We start from the raw sequence: 14,809 nt of genomic DNA, 5'->3' as shown, positions 1-14,809 counted from the left end.
GTCCCCCCGTACCCCCACCCCCCAGCAGTGACAGGCACATGCCAGCTGGCCCCCACTCATGTCCCCCTGCACCCCCACCCCCCAGCAGTGACAGGCACCTGCCAGCAGGCCCCCACTCATGTCCCCCTGCACCCCCACCCCCCAGCAGTGAGGGGCACCTGCCAGCAGGCCCCCACTCATGTGCCCCCCAACACAAAATAAAGAAGCACAATCATGGGCCACTTCTACACCAAAAAACCACATCACGCCACCCCATTCTTGAGACGCAATGATTTCCCAATCCAACCCACACTGACATGCCTATCTCAAGACACAAACCAAAAGTCAACTATGTACATCAACACATGTCCGTCACACAGATACACTGCTTGGCATTGATTGTGTAAACACACATTTTCACATGCATCAACCCAATGAGCGAATCCCACACATGGAAATAAAATATGAATATGTATTATGTACAAAAATAAATAAATGAAATGAAATCGTACAAAAATAGCAAACATGAAACGAAAAGCATGTGCAAAAGATGAGTGAATGAAAATTATAACCAATCCAAAAAAATTTGAAAGAAAAACAGTCCAAACTCTCCCTCCACCAACGCAAATCCAAAGGAAAGGTAAAAAAAAAATCCATTGCTTCATGTTCATAATGAAAAAAAACATTCAAATTATTCCATAGTCCAACTATTTACAATACATTGTTCCAAAAAAAATCCATTACTCCATGTCCATGATGAAAAAAAATATTCTAATCAATCCATGATCAAACTATTCACAATCCATTGTCCAAAAGAAAAATCCATGAATCCATGTCCAAAATCCAAAAAATAAATCAAATCAATCCATTGTCCAACTTTGTAAAGGGTCCATGAGCCCAACCAAACAAATGAAACCTACCTAAGAAACTGCATAAAAATAAAACTATATACAAATGTGTGTGGCATTGTCCATTGACCACAAATAAAAGGAAAAGGAAACCTAACTCTAAAAACTATTTACAATAGCAGCAGGCTAGTCCGACGGCTCACTTCCCGATTTCCCGGGCCAGGGCATCATCGAACTCCTGCTCGATGTCCCGGAGGCAGTCCTCTTCCATGGCCGAGAGGGTTCGCAGGGACGATGACATGTGGACCTCCAGGTCCCTGCGAATTGCCTCGAGGCACTCGGCCCGCCTCGAGCCCTACGCATGGAGTTCTCCGCCCTGACCATTGTGAACCGTGCCTCTTCTGCCCGCTGCCGCTCCGCATCTATAGCATTACCTAACTGCTGTCACACGGAAGACACTTCCAGTCCTGGGTCCTCCTGCCCTCTGGCCAATGCCTGCCCCTCCGATGTTGAAGGCCCGAGCCATCATGACTCCCACCTTGTTGCTGCTGCTGCTGTGCCTCTGCCTGTGCCCTGGCTATTGCTGCCTGCACATCCTCCTCCCGCTGGGGTGCAGTTGATGAGGTGGCCCCCCCTGCTGGACGTCCGACTTCCGACTGTGGCAGGGATGTGTCCTCCACCAGCCTGGCCGCAGGGTCAGAGGCACCTCCACAGGGTACCCAGGTGATACATGGGTGGGAAGATGGCATGGAGGACGACTGGCGCATAGGGGGTTCAGGTGAGGAGGGGGTCAGAACAAGGTCCAGCAGACAGAGGAATCCGGCCCTGGTGAACCGTCCCAGTAGGTCAACGCGGTCAACAAGGCATTCAAGATGACGTGCAGTGTCCTCACGAAAACACTGCAGGTCACCTCGCATGCCCCGTTGATGCAGCGCCATCCCACTCAGGACAGGCTCAACCCGGTCCCGGATAGCCACGTCCGCAGGGAGAGGAATGCCAGTTGTTGTAAGCGGATCCCCTCCCTGAAAACGGGTCTGGACGTAGGCATCCCTGCTGGTGCAGGATGATGCAGTCACAGGATCGGGGACAGGATTACACACAGGCACCTCCGTGGTGGCCTGTGCTGCCGCCTGTCCCTGCCCCTGCACTGCACCACTAGCACCAGCAGAATCCCCACCTCCAGACCCCGTGTCTGTCCCTTGCACAGCCTCCTCCTCCACCGCACCCCACACCAACCTGGATGACTCCGTGCCATCTTCCTCCATCGGACTCTGTGGGGTCTCAGCTGCCCCTTCTGCTGCCGAGGAGTCCAACTCCGACCTCCGCCTCTTGGACCTACCCTCGGCAGCTGCGGCCTGGGATGCGGCACCGGACTCCTCACTCCCTGACGAGATGACAACCTGGGAGGGGAACCGGGCCTTGCGTCTCCGGCTGGCAGTGCGATCCCTGCCACTGTGCTCCACAGCACCCTCTCCGCCCTCTTCATCAGTTGACGCTGCAGACAGGGAGAGATAGGGCACAGGCATCAGGGCACTGTACAATGGACAGATACACACATGACAGTTGCACATGAGTGGAAGTGTCAAACTTCAGACATGGCATCACAATCCCCAACACACATGTCATTTCAACTCACACACATGAGCAATTCCACAGCCATATCACAACAGCCAGCACCATCCATACACATACAACAGCAGGAGCATCCAAATGTGAGCCAGACATCATATGAAACACAGGGAGTGCAGTAGACATGCACACACGCCACCACACTTACATGCTTGTCTACATCTCCTCCAGCTGTTGCAGTGATGAGATCGCCATACATGTCAGATCTGCCATTCAGCCTTCTACATTTCAGTGTCACATACATCCATGTTGCATCACAGTTGCACACTTGTCAAGTACACACACATGCACATGTACACAGTGCAGATACATGCATTAGGAACCACCATCCATGCCACAGCCATGCCAATGTACATACACAGACATTCAAACATGTGTGCTCCCACACCTGCATTTGTCCAGCATGCTTACCAACACCTACACCATCAATGTGTCTCACACATGAGAGGACACACATGTGGCAGCCTGAAGCTCATGTTCATACACATCCCTACATGGCCCTACAAAAACACATGTGCAACCTGCACACTACTGGCACACCACAACACACACAGCGTCCAATCACTCTGCATGTACACTTAACGCTCGACTCCAGACGGGTCTGCCTCTCAAGGATCTGGACATAGAGCGCTGGGCATATGCATTCCATGACCCTCATTTGGTGGTCCGACAGCTGGCCCCGGCACCCCTCGGCATCCGCTGCCTTCACGAGGCACCGGGCCTTGTTGAGGGTCCTGGACATGAAGTCCTCCCAGCGCTTCTTGACATGATGTAAGTCGCAGACTGCCACCCCCTCCGCGTTGATGGCAGTCACGATGTCCATCAGATCCTGGTCCGTCCTTCATTGTCGGCCCGCAAACTTCCAAAGAGGGCATCATACTGCCCCAGGACTTGCTCCACCAGGACACCAACTTCCCTGGCACTGAAGCTGGTGGCCCTCTGCCTCTCTGGCTGGGGGTTGCCAGTGCTGCCAGATGGTGTTGTGCTGGACATGGCAACCCCAGAGGCAGGAGTGGGTGGGCAACTGGGTCCTGGGGCTGGGCTGTGGAGCGATGGAATCCCAGTCGGGAGTCTTCAGTTCCAGCAGGGGTGGTTGCAGCAACTGCACCCTTGGCTGACGTGCAGGCAGCAAATGGCAGGGCACGTGGGCAGCAGGCAGTTAGGCAGCAGCAGATTGCAGGTGGGAGCGTGCTCGGGGCTCTGGGGGGCAGTAATTTGGCCTTCTGGGCAGGAGCGTGGTCTTCCGTGTGTTTTTGCGTGGCCAGCTTGATACGGAGTGATTTGGCACGTAAAAAAATTGCACATAAGCGTGTAATTGGAGGAAAGGCCCTTAGCGCGTAAGCGCGTCAGCACACGTATGCGTTTTCATTGGACCAAAGGCCCTTAGCGCATAAGCACTTCTCTGACGTTACGCGCGCAGGCGTTTCCCTTGTGACATGGGCATAGTGGTTCAGAGCGCGTGAAAAAACTGCACGTCCGCGTGTGAATGCATGTAATCCAAGCAAAGGGCCTACGTGCATAAGTGACGTGATGTGCGCGGGCGTTTCCCTCAGAACGCGTTAAAGGTGAGCGGGGCAAGCAATTCGCTGTACGTGCCTTTCGTGGAGACCGATGTGTGTAGCTGCTTTGTGTTGTTTCGCGCGCCATCACATCTTCACAGCGATCAAGGACGTATCTCTTCTTTTGGCGGGGGTATTGGCTACGTGTGTTTTTCTGCATTGCGCTAGTCAGAGGGTGAGTCGCGCATGCTATTTTTCCCACTGCGGATGCCCCTGTGTATCGCACCCATTTTCGAGGTCATAGTAGCCTGCGTGTCCCACGCGTATGCGTTTTTTGTGTTACTGGGTGCCACCACGTACTATGGGAGGTTGATTCCAAGCACGTAGGCAGCAGGGTTGTGTGCACGGTTTTAGGGCAGTTTTGGGGTGCCTGAGCGTAGCGTGACCCGTCACTACATCACCGGGGTCACATACAGCCTTGCAGGTGTAGGGGGGCTGTTAACATCTTGCATCCCACCCCCTTCACCCCAATTGCCCAGGTCAATTGTGGTGTACACCTCCCATTGGCACTACTCCATCTGTGCCGGCACTACTCCATCTGTGCCATGGTTGGGAGGCGAGCAAAGGTGAGGGGCGCCTCAGCTGGGCGTACTCCTCGTGGCGGGCGTGGTCAGGGACGTGGCCGGGGTGTCCAGGGAGTCAGGGGACTCCAGGTTGTCCAGGGTGGCCGCAGAGGGGGAAGAGGCAGGGGTGCGCCACTTTAGCACGATGTTGTGCCATGTGTCGGTGCAGTCATGCCACCACCCCCTGTGGTTCCGGGAGATGCAGCTTCTGCATCTGGCACTGGTGCCCGTGTGACCCGGCAGTCTGTTTCATTGACTGCCACGGGCCCAAGGGTAATGGTAGCTGCAGGTGTAGCTGTGGACACTACCACCCAGGCTCAGGGCCTGCCAGCGCAGGCTGTGTTGGCGATTGAAGAGCCCTTGAAAGATTTCCAACAGGCCAGGAGGGAAACCGTAGGGGCACGCAGGGCTGCCCTGATCAAGACACGTGTCCCTGGAGCAGTTATGTCATCTGCTGCCCGGAACAGCCGGGTGTTGGCAAGTGCAGGGGCAGATGCACCCAACAACACCCCGGTTGTGAGTCTGCCAACCAGGACAGTTGTGGTCAATGACCCTGCCACAGCGGATGTTGCTGCGCAGGGTCCATTAGAGGGCACCGAGCTGCCACTGACACAAGTCAGGCCTTTGGTCGTCCCTCCACCTGCCACTCCCTTGGCTCAATCCACCGAACCCACTAGCCATACTGATCAGGGCGGCATCAGCCAGCCAGGGTCTGCGCCACAATCCAAGAGGAGGAAGGTTGCACCTGCAGCACAGGCTAGGACCCCACACACAGCCATGACCTCCTGCACGTCGAGGAAGAAGCCTTTCTGCAAACAGGAACTGGACTTCCTCGTGGGCTACGTGCGGAAACACAGCCGTGACATGCTAGTGGGTGCTAATTGTCAGACTACGGCTGCCCACCGTGATACCCACTGGAAGCAAGTTGCGGAACATGTGCGTGCATTCGGCCATGAGGTGCGCATGGTGCAAGAGTGCAAAAAGCGTTGGAATTACCTCAAACGCAGCGCTAAGGCTAAGCGTGCCTCAAATTACAACTTGACTCTGGTGACTGGCAGTGGGCCTGCACCGGAGGAGGAAGACCTCACTCCGCATGAGTCAATCGAAGCGGAGTTCATACCATCTAAATTGGTCGAAGGAGTGGGAGAGATGCCGGACTTTGATGCCCAGTCCAGTGAGTGTTGATGCGTGTTTGTCGAGGACGTGTGTGTTTTACTTGTGTGATGTGTTGTACATGACTGCCACTACATGTCACGTGTACATGGTTATGATGTGCGAATAATGCAATGCTTCCCTGATGCATGTCTACTCTGCTGGATGGTGGACATGTGGAGCAGACGGGGACTGTCCACATCACCACTTTTGCACCCTAGTCACATGCTGGTTACCAGTATGCCCCTCCGGTCCATGTTCCAGCTCACTGGCACTTCTGCATGTAGCGTGGGGTGACCTTCGTCTCAGCCCAGGAACTATGCATAGCATGACTGACGTGCATGTGTCCTCTGCCTGCAAGGGGGTAGCCAATGTAGGCATGCTCCCTTGCCCCTCAACCCCCTGCTCTGCACCCCAATTCCATTTTAGCACTGGTCTGCTGTAATATTGCCCTTGGTTACTTCCCTGGTCATGCCTGCCAGACATATCCATTGAGGTACATCCTTAGTACTTGATGCAGGGTGTCTCACTTGGACTGTGCAGAGGTCAGATGCCCCGCAGGGACATGAGTGCCCATTCATGCTCCATGTGCATTTCACGCATGCCCATATGTGTCCATGACTGGATGATCACTGTTACACAAGTCCAGGATGACCTAAATTGCATGGCATTTCATCTGCATCCCCATGTCAACTGTGGCTCAGTACTGCGTTGCACACATGTTTAGGGTCTGACAATCTGTGTGGGTCACAGGCCTCAGCCTGTTTAATGGCCAATGACTCTGTCCAACTGGTGTAGTGTCTTCTTCACACGTGGGAGTACTCCAGAGGTTTTATCATGTGTCTTGCTTACTGTCCCATCATCATTTGCTGTGTTGTCACTTGACTCACATGATGCTGTTGATGCTGGTCAACACTGTCTGTCAATACACAGGTCTATGGTCAGCCTTTTGATACCATGCTAGGCATCCCTGCTTTTGCACTTGGGGGGAGGGGCAGTTTGCTTGTAGATATGCTACCCATTGAATGCACATTGCACGTGATGCCTGAAGTTGACCTTGCACTGCCTTCACATTTTCTGACACACACCATGAAGTCCTTGTACATGTAGATAGTGAGTAACATACATATTTGCTGCACTTCATAGACCCACTTCAGTGCAAACTGCCACCTTTCCACAGGTCTAATCACAGAAGCAATTTCAAGTTTACACAGCATGCATGCCAGGTTCAATTTTGTGTGTCACACGTCTGCCTGATGTGTTTGGTGTCGGTGTGTGTGTAGTGTGCTTCTAACATGTGTAGTGACCTTTTTCCTCTCTATTTTTCAGGTGATGACGCAATGGAGCCGGAGGATGGTGTTGTCATGCCAGGCACAGGGTTGTTATCACTACATCAACCCAGCACAAGTGGGGGTCGTGGGGTGGTAGGCCACGAAAACCCCCAAGTGCTACAGTCCATCTTGTCTCTGGCTGCCTATGAGTCCAGCCCTGATGAACACTCTGACGACCATGTCGATTTGGATGAGCATCAGGTACATATGTCAGGGGTGAGTGATTCTGATGTACACACCTCTGTTCGCAACACCTGCAGTGAGGGGTCAGACAGCCTTGGAACCTCCGCCCGTGGTGGATCGGGATGCAGGGTCACCCTCCACAACAGTCACTGATGTGCCTGGGACATCACGTCTACGGGGGCATGTAGTCGTGCAGCCGCGGGCGGTGCCAACACAACGAGGACACCCAGTCCTTGGGTCCCGCAGGGGTCAAGACCAACAACGCGGTCGCCGCGCGCAACCGCTGTATACTGAGTGGGAGCAAGACATGACTGCCAATTCTGAACGGCAGGGGGCAGCAATGGAGAACATCGCAGAGAGCATGGAGCGTCTGGCCCGATCTGTGCTCCCCCCTGCTAGGCAGGTTCTTCTCCAGCAGCAGGCGGCACGGTCCACGGCCCGCTCGCTCAGGCTGGTTATGGCGGCCTCAGACAGGGCACGCCAGGCTGAAATGTTGTCTCTGCGTGAAGCAATTGCTGCTCACGCAGAGGCACATATGGAGGCCCTGATGGAGGAGTATGCTTCCTTCAGATCCACTCTGGGTGTCCTTCTGATGTCCCAGAGGGAGCGGGCAGAGGAGAGGTTTTCACAGCTTGAGCGTACCATCTCGGCTGAGCTACATGCTTGCCCAGAGGTGCAGCGGTTGTCAAGCCAGGCCTTGCAGGAGGAACACCGTGTTACACGTGCTACCTTGCAAGAGGAAGCACGTGTATCACGGGAGGTTCTGCATGCAGACCTACATGTCATCACCACACAGAACCAGACTCACCCGTCCGGCAGACCTGCTGCTGACAAGGGCAAGCTGCGGCTAGGCGTGGTCATGCTCCTGTGCCATGTCCTCCTTTACAGGAAGAGCCAGACTTGGACGACAATCTATCTCCCACATATGTTGGGCTGTGTAGGGGTTGAGCCCATGGAGGTTTTTTTTTTCCTCAGCATGTGGGTGTTGAGCAGCACCCTGTACCTCCCCCCTCCTGGATGCCCCCCCCGCGTCGTATGTGGCCATTTTTGATTTTTCTTTTAGTTTAGTTAGTTAAGTTTCTGCTTGATAGTTAGTTTAAATAGGTAAAGTAGGTTTTTCATAGTTAGTATAATTAGTTAATATAATTTAAAATTGCTAGTCTATTGTGCTTTCATGTCACGGTGTGGTGTTTTGTGGCTTTTGAAAGCATCCACTGTCTGTTCCAGCTGGGCCCTTCAAGCTTGTCTTGTGTATGTGTTTGCTGCTTGGGGTCCTTGACTCACATATGCCACTCCTGCTTCCCTTATCCATGGGCTCACAAGGATGGTTCGGTGTAACAGCCTATTACACAAGGGCAATGGACTGTCATATCTGTGGCATGTCTGCTGCTGTGGAACTTGTGTTAACACCCCTAGTGGGGATGATTGGGGTGTAATTGTCCACTGTTCATCTTTTGCTAGATGGGGTGTTTAATGATTCATGTGTACATTCATTGCTATGCATTGTGTAGTATGTTTCTTATCTTTAATGAACATGTGCTTGTTGCAAATCATGCTGTAGATCGTGTGTTCCACACTGTTGCTGTGAAAGATGGACTGATGGTGTGATTTCTGATGTACGTCTCTGACATTGTCCAGTCATGTAATGCCTGAAGAGACACACACAGATGAATGTTAAGCATTAATCATGTGTTTCATGCACTTTCTGCAGGGGGATGAGCCTCAAGACCACCTTTGACAGCAGACATGGGCCATTGGACGTCTGGAATCAGCACACGTTTGGTGCTGCCGACATGCGCATGTGTGCGCAAGCAGAGGCACAGGGATTGCGATCATACATCTGAAAATCGATGACGTGTTTCAAGGGACTCCAGGCAAGGTGAGCAGCACAGGGCGGTCACAACACAGCAAACCAGTTGAACATGCATGCTTAGTAGCAGCACTGACGGTGAGCTTGGACAAATATTGGTGTAGAAACGCACAATACAGCTCGGATGTGTTAGTGGACTGATGGCTAGTTGATGTGAAAGTTGTCTGGGGCACCTGCAGGGGCAGTGGCACATACCCTCCGGTCCACCATGGTCCATTGAGGCACGTGTATTAGCCATGTAGCGTTCCGAGACATGGAATGAAGCAGCTCACAGGGACAGACAGCAAGGGACCGACTCGGGTGCAGTGCATTTCATTTACAAGTAGAAATTGATACATGCACTGGCTACTTTATTTTGGTCATGGTGGTACAGGACTTGTTCTGAAGTCAGACCTTGATATATGCGTCTGTCTGCTTACACAGGGAACATTGCATGTTGTGTGAATCGTGACACATTGGTGTTCCATTTGCCACGCACCCACCAGTGCCTGACTTACTGCATTGACTGTGTATGAACCATCAGAGGGGTAATGTTACGTATGGGTATGAAGCATCCACACAAGTTTGTCTGTTTGTAGTGTATTTTGTTACTTTGGGGCATATTTGGTGGTGTGTTTGTGTGTTTTGGGCATGCACAGATTATTAACTGTGGCTCTCTTTGCAGCATTGAAATGCTCCTGTTACCGGACCTGAGAGTGCGCAGGCAGGCGGCCAGCACTCACCCCAGAGATACGTTTCTCTTTGACTTACATTTGAGTAATTTGGTGCTATGTGCATGTGAACAAGTTTGATCTAATTGTGTATGTGTTAATGTGGGTACTACATTTTGGTGCATTCCCTACTTTCCTGTGTCAATCCTACTCCCCTCTCCTGCCCCGCATTCCGGTTATCCAGTATGCCAATGCGTTTCCCGACTGCATATCCCTGACCCTCCTTCCCCACCAGGGTCTCAGAGGCCTGTGTGAGTTAGACCTTGCAGACACCCAGACCACAGTGGGGGTGGTTGTTTTGTGCCACTCCTGCGCCTGTACACTGGAGCTGTGACAGTAGACATCCGTTTGTGGTGCATCATTCTATGTTATGTGCCACACATGGTTCAGATCCTGTTGTGACATTGTTTTACTGTGCTACCTTGGTTGTTAACATCATTGCGGTAGTACTTGGCCTTTGTGGCGTACTGCTACTTCAAGTCATCTACTGGAGGCTGTTGTGGTTTGTTTTACTGCCTGCAGGCTATTTGCTTGGCTTCTGTGTTGTCCTGCTTTGTTGCTTTGAGTTCTGTTGGATTTTGTGCTTTTGTAAATCTAGGTGGACTCTGAGGGTGCTGGCAACTTTTTACACACAAGTTGGGAGATGGTGACAAAGGGGAAGGGTGATCCTGTGGCCAGGAGGAATTCAAAGATGTCGGATGAATAACCCAGATGCAGTTGTTCAGTGGGTCGTGGTGATTTGTGAGGGAGGGTGGGTGTTTTGTTATTGATAGTTGCCTTGCCCTGCAGTGTGATGGGCACCCTGAAATTGTAATTGTGCTTTCCTATTTACACGATGTATTCTGCTGATCAATGCCTGTTCATGTGTTGTGTTTACCTTTCAGGTATGAGGGCATAGTTGTGATTTGACATGCTGGGGTATACACATGGTGAATGTTCTCATGTGATGTGTAGAGGACACTGATGGTCACTTGATTTCACATGCATATGTTGAGTGCATGTCCCTACTGACCCACACACTCGCACTATGATCCACTACATGTACAACCACCCTTCCATGTCCACGTGTACACTCTGTTTGCCTTCTGGTGCCCACTGTGTCCCTGCAGCACATGTTCTATGACCATTTGCGGATCCTGTACATGCCTATTTTGTTTTTTTTATGTAGTTTGTCGCTTAGATGTGATGCTCAGGGTGTGCATCACACACAATGGCTGTTCACTGTGCTGTGCGCTGAGCAGTGTGTTGCAGGAGGCGGACATGGCACACAGTAGCTGCAGCGTTGATTTTGCAATGCACATTGTGCATGTGGACCGGCATTCATTGTTATGTTTAAAATACAACTTTTGGAATGCATTTGGGTATGACTTATTTTGGGTGGGAGGTTGTTGGTCAGTCATTTCATCTGATCACATGTCAGGCATCATTGTCTGATGCCCATTTACATTTTTCACATGGCAATGTGTACCTTTTTGGTACTGTGTTGGTGTATGGCTATTGCTTGCCATGTCATGTTGTGGTTTTGCAGGGTTTGAGTGACATACCAGTGATAGTCATGTCCTGTTTTGCAGGTCTGTGTGATTCACACCTTGCATGTGTGCCTTTTGGTCACACAGGATTGCTTGTGTTTAAGTAGCTAGGGATGCACACAATGTGGCAATTGCATGGCAACAATATCAGGGTGGTAAGGTTGTGACAGTTGACTGTCTCTTTGTCATCATCGATTGTCACCTGGTATGTGCCAGGCCTGTGTGCACTCCGCAGGGTTGGGAGTTAGGTGATAAATCTGGCCACAAGCTGGGTCCGGGCTTCCTCGCCACACGCCCTATCTCCTCCCATGGGCAGCGCCTGTGCCTGTGGTTGGGGATGTGGGGGCACCACCATGTCCACCAGTACGCCCTGCCGTGTTGCAACATTGTGCAGGACACATGCTGCCACAATGATCCTGCACACTACTGGGGGTGCATAGAGTAGCTGCCCGCCAGAGTGGTCAAGGGAGCGGAAGCGTGACTTGAGCACTCCGAATGTGCGCTCCACTATGGCCCTGGTTGCAATATGGGCAGCGTTGTATCTTACCTGGGGTGGTGTGGTGGGGTTCCGGATTGGCGTCATCATGTGGTTGCTCAGAGGGTAGGCACTGTCCCCTGGAGAGGTGATAATGGTTGTGATTATTGGGGTTTGTGTATGTGTGTGTGTGTGTGACATGCATGCATGTGCACGGGCATTTGTACTCCCCTAGGAGCCATGTGTCGCCATGTTGCCCAGCTTCCAGGGCCCGGCTCAGGGCACTCATTCTGTATATGAAACTGCCATGGGTGGAGCCAGGGTAGTTTGCATAGACAGAGGTGATGATTCCCTTTGCATCGCATACCACCTGTACGTTGATGGAATGCCAGTGCTTGTGGTTTCGGTAGATGTGATCAGTGGTCCTAGGTGGATTTAGGGCCACATGGGTGCAATCTATGGCACTTTGGGGAAGTGTGCCACCCTGTAAAAGTCCTGGACAACGGGCTGCCTTTCTGCGGGTGTTCTGGGCATGTATATGTGCCTGCGGACTGAGGGGCACGCTGTCATGATTGCCAATACCTGGTGTAGACAGCGTGACTGCGTGGCCTGTGACACCCCCCCCTCTATGGTAGTAGTCCGCTGAAAAGACCCAGTGGCCAAAATATGCAGGACATTGAGCACCTTCTCCAAGGGGCTCAATGCTTGGGAGCAGAGGGTGGGGGTTGTTAGGTCATCTTCCCACTCCCTGACCAGGTCAATGATGATATGGGTTGGAAACCTATACCTGCCATAGACCTGGTCATCAGGCATCCCAAAAAATCTTGTCCGTGGTGAAAAAATGCGTGCCCTGGCTATTCTCCTCCTCCTGCGGTGTCCCACGATCAGTGCTGCGACAAATGGGGCATTCATCGTAGCTGTATATACGTGTTAGTTGTTTGCGCGCACTTTTATGCTGTGCGCGGGGATGCTTCCGCCTGCCTTCGTGTGGCGGATGCGTTGACGCCTGTGCGCGTCTTTTGTCATGCGCGGGTTTCCCGTATTCGAATCCATGAATACAGGTTGTTCGCGTGCGTGTGGGCGTTCCGTGTAGTTCCCTGCAGTACTTCCCCAGTTACGCCTTCTTTTTCACACGTTAATCCCCATTCCGCGTGTTACGCCCACTGTTCCGCCCACTTTTGTTGTGTGTGCTGCGCTATGTGTGCTTTCGCTGTGCGCTTAGCGCACGCTGTTTGGAGACGTGTGCGGCAGCGTGCGCCATGCACGGATTTGGCGCACAACCAGTGGGAAAGTAGCGCAGCGCCTTCCTTGAATCGCACGCGTGCACGTGCGCTTGCTTTCTCCCGCTTGCGCCTCTTTGCGCCTGCTTGCACTGGGATTTTCGGCGCACGTTTGTTCCACGAATCGGCCCCTAACTCTCAGAGACTCCTGTCTGAGTAAAAACAAAATTGTGGCAATAGGACTGGTGTATGACTTGGGATAAATGGTAAAATTATTGAACGTTTGTAAATGGAGAATTCCAATTGAAACCACTCCATCAAATCCCAATTTATTTAATGAAGTTTCCGGATTATAAATATGCTGCTACCTGAATGAGAATACGATTTAACATATGGCCCAGGGAAACACAAATTGCGGCTCATTCCAAAAGGTCAAAATGTAGCACTATATGCAGGTTTTGTATTGTTCCTGACCAAAGTGAGACTTTGAAACATCTATTTGTGGAATGTAAAATACTATCCCCGTTAATGAAAGAATGTTTCTGTAAATTATTTGGTACATTTCAAATTCTATCTGAGCGGCAACTTTGCTCAAAAATGTGTAATGCAAACCATGTATTCATAAATATTGCAAACATTGATTATTTATTATGACCGAATATTCATAAAAAAACCTACTGATCAAGGAACTGTAAGACGAGGGGGTGTGGAATAAACCCTGATACGCTCTTGTGCCAACCTTTTTTTTGTTGGCGAATGTCTATTACGTGATAGCAATGTCTACATTTGGAAAACATCTAGTCAAAATGATCAAGGAATTGTAACATGTGTGGGTGCTAAATAGATCATGATATGCAATTATGACAACCTTCTTTTGGCAAATTTCTATCAGGTAACTAATAATGCTCAAATCTGGGAAACATTGTGTAGAAATGAGAATGGCATATTGTCTGTACATTATGTAAATAATATGATTTTCTAACAAATTTGTGCTAAGGAAAATGATCCATAAAGATATGTTCAAAGCACATTGTAGTGCAAGATTGCAGTCCTTATACATGCCCTTATATATACATTTTAAATTCATATTTTAGGCTAATAGTAGATATGAAAACTCTATGTATTTTATTCCACCAACTTCTGGCTAAATAAGTAATCTGTTACAAATGTGGGACATTATCTAATAGCTGTTGCCCAAAGAGCAGGGTATGGGCTGGTGGCAGCTACATGCTGTCTTGGCAGTGGCTCTGTGTGTCCTCAATTTTTGGGATACCAAGGCCGTGCCATAGGAATCGGTGGATTTCTGACAGAAGGTAAGATGGCCTCTGTGGCCTCTTGGCTTCTGTTGTCTTTTACCTTGTTTCCCAAAGGCCTGGAAGCCCTGACTTTGTCCCTTCCTCCTGAATGGCTGTTGGGTGAAAAAACATATATATCTCTGTTGTTTTCCTCTCCTCTGACTAGCTGTTGGGTGGAAATACCATATATGGCTCTGGGATGCCACCTGTCAGACTGACTGAAGCCTTCCCAGATGTTGTCTGCTGTGGGTACACCCTGTGGGCGGGACCTGTGTGAATGGAGTCTGAAGTGAATGTGCCGATGATGCAGTTGTTTTGACCATCTCCCCTAAAGGATTTAAGACCACATTGGAAGCATTCCAGGAGAAATGCACTGAGTTGTTTTGGAAATGAATATGTCCAAGAGTAAGATCCTGATATTCCATCCGAAGCTTTGTAAGTACACTAAAATGTTGGTTCAGGTCCA

Source organism: Ambystoma mexicanum, chromosome 2p (assembly GCF_040938575.1).
Source record: "Ambystoma mexicanum isolate Mex_15411 chromosome 2p, UKY_AmexF1_1, whole genome shotgun sequence".
Classification (NCBI taxonomy): domain Eukaryota; kingdom Metazoa; phylum Chordata; class Amphibia; order Caudata; family Ambystomatidae; genus Ambystoma; species Ambystoma mexicanum.
The sequence above is the reverse complement of the archived record's forward strand: the minus strand, read 5'-3'. Positions refer to the sequence as shown.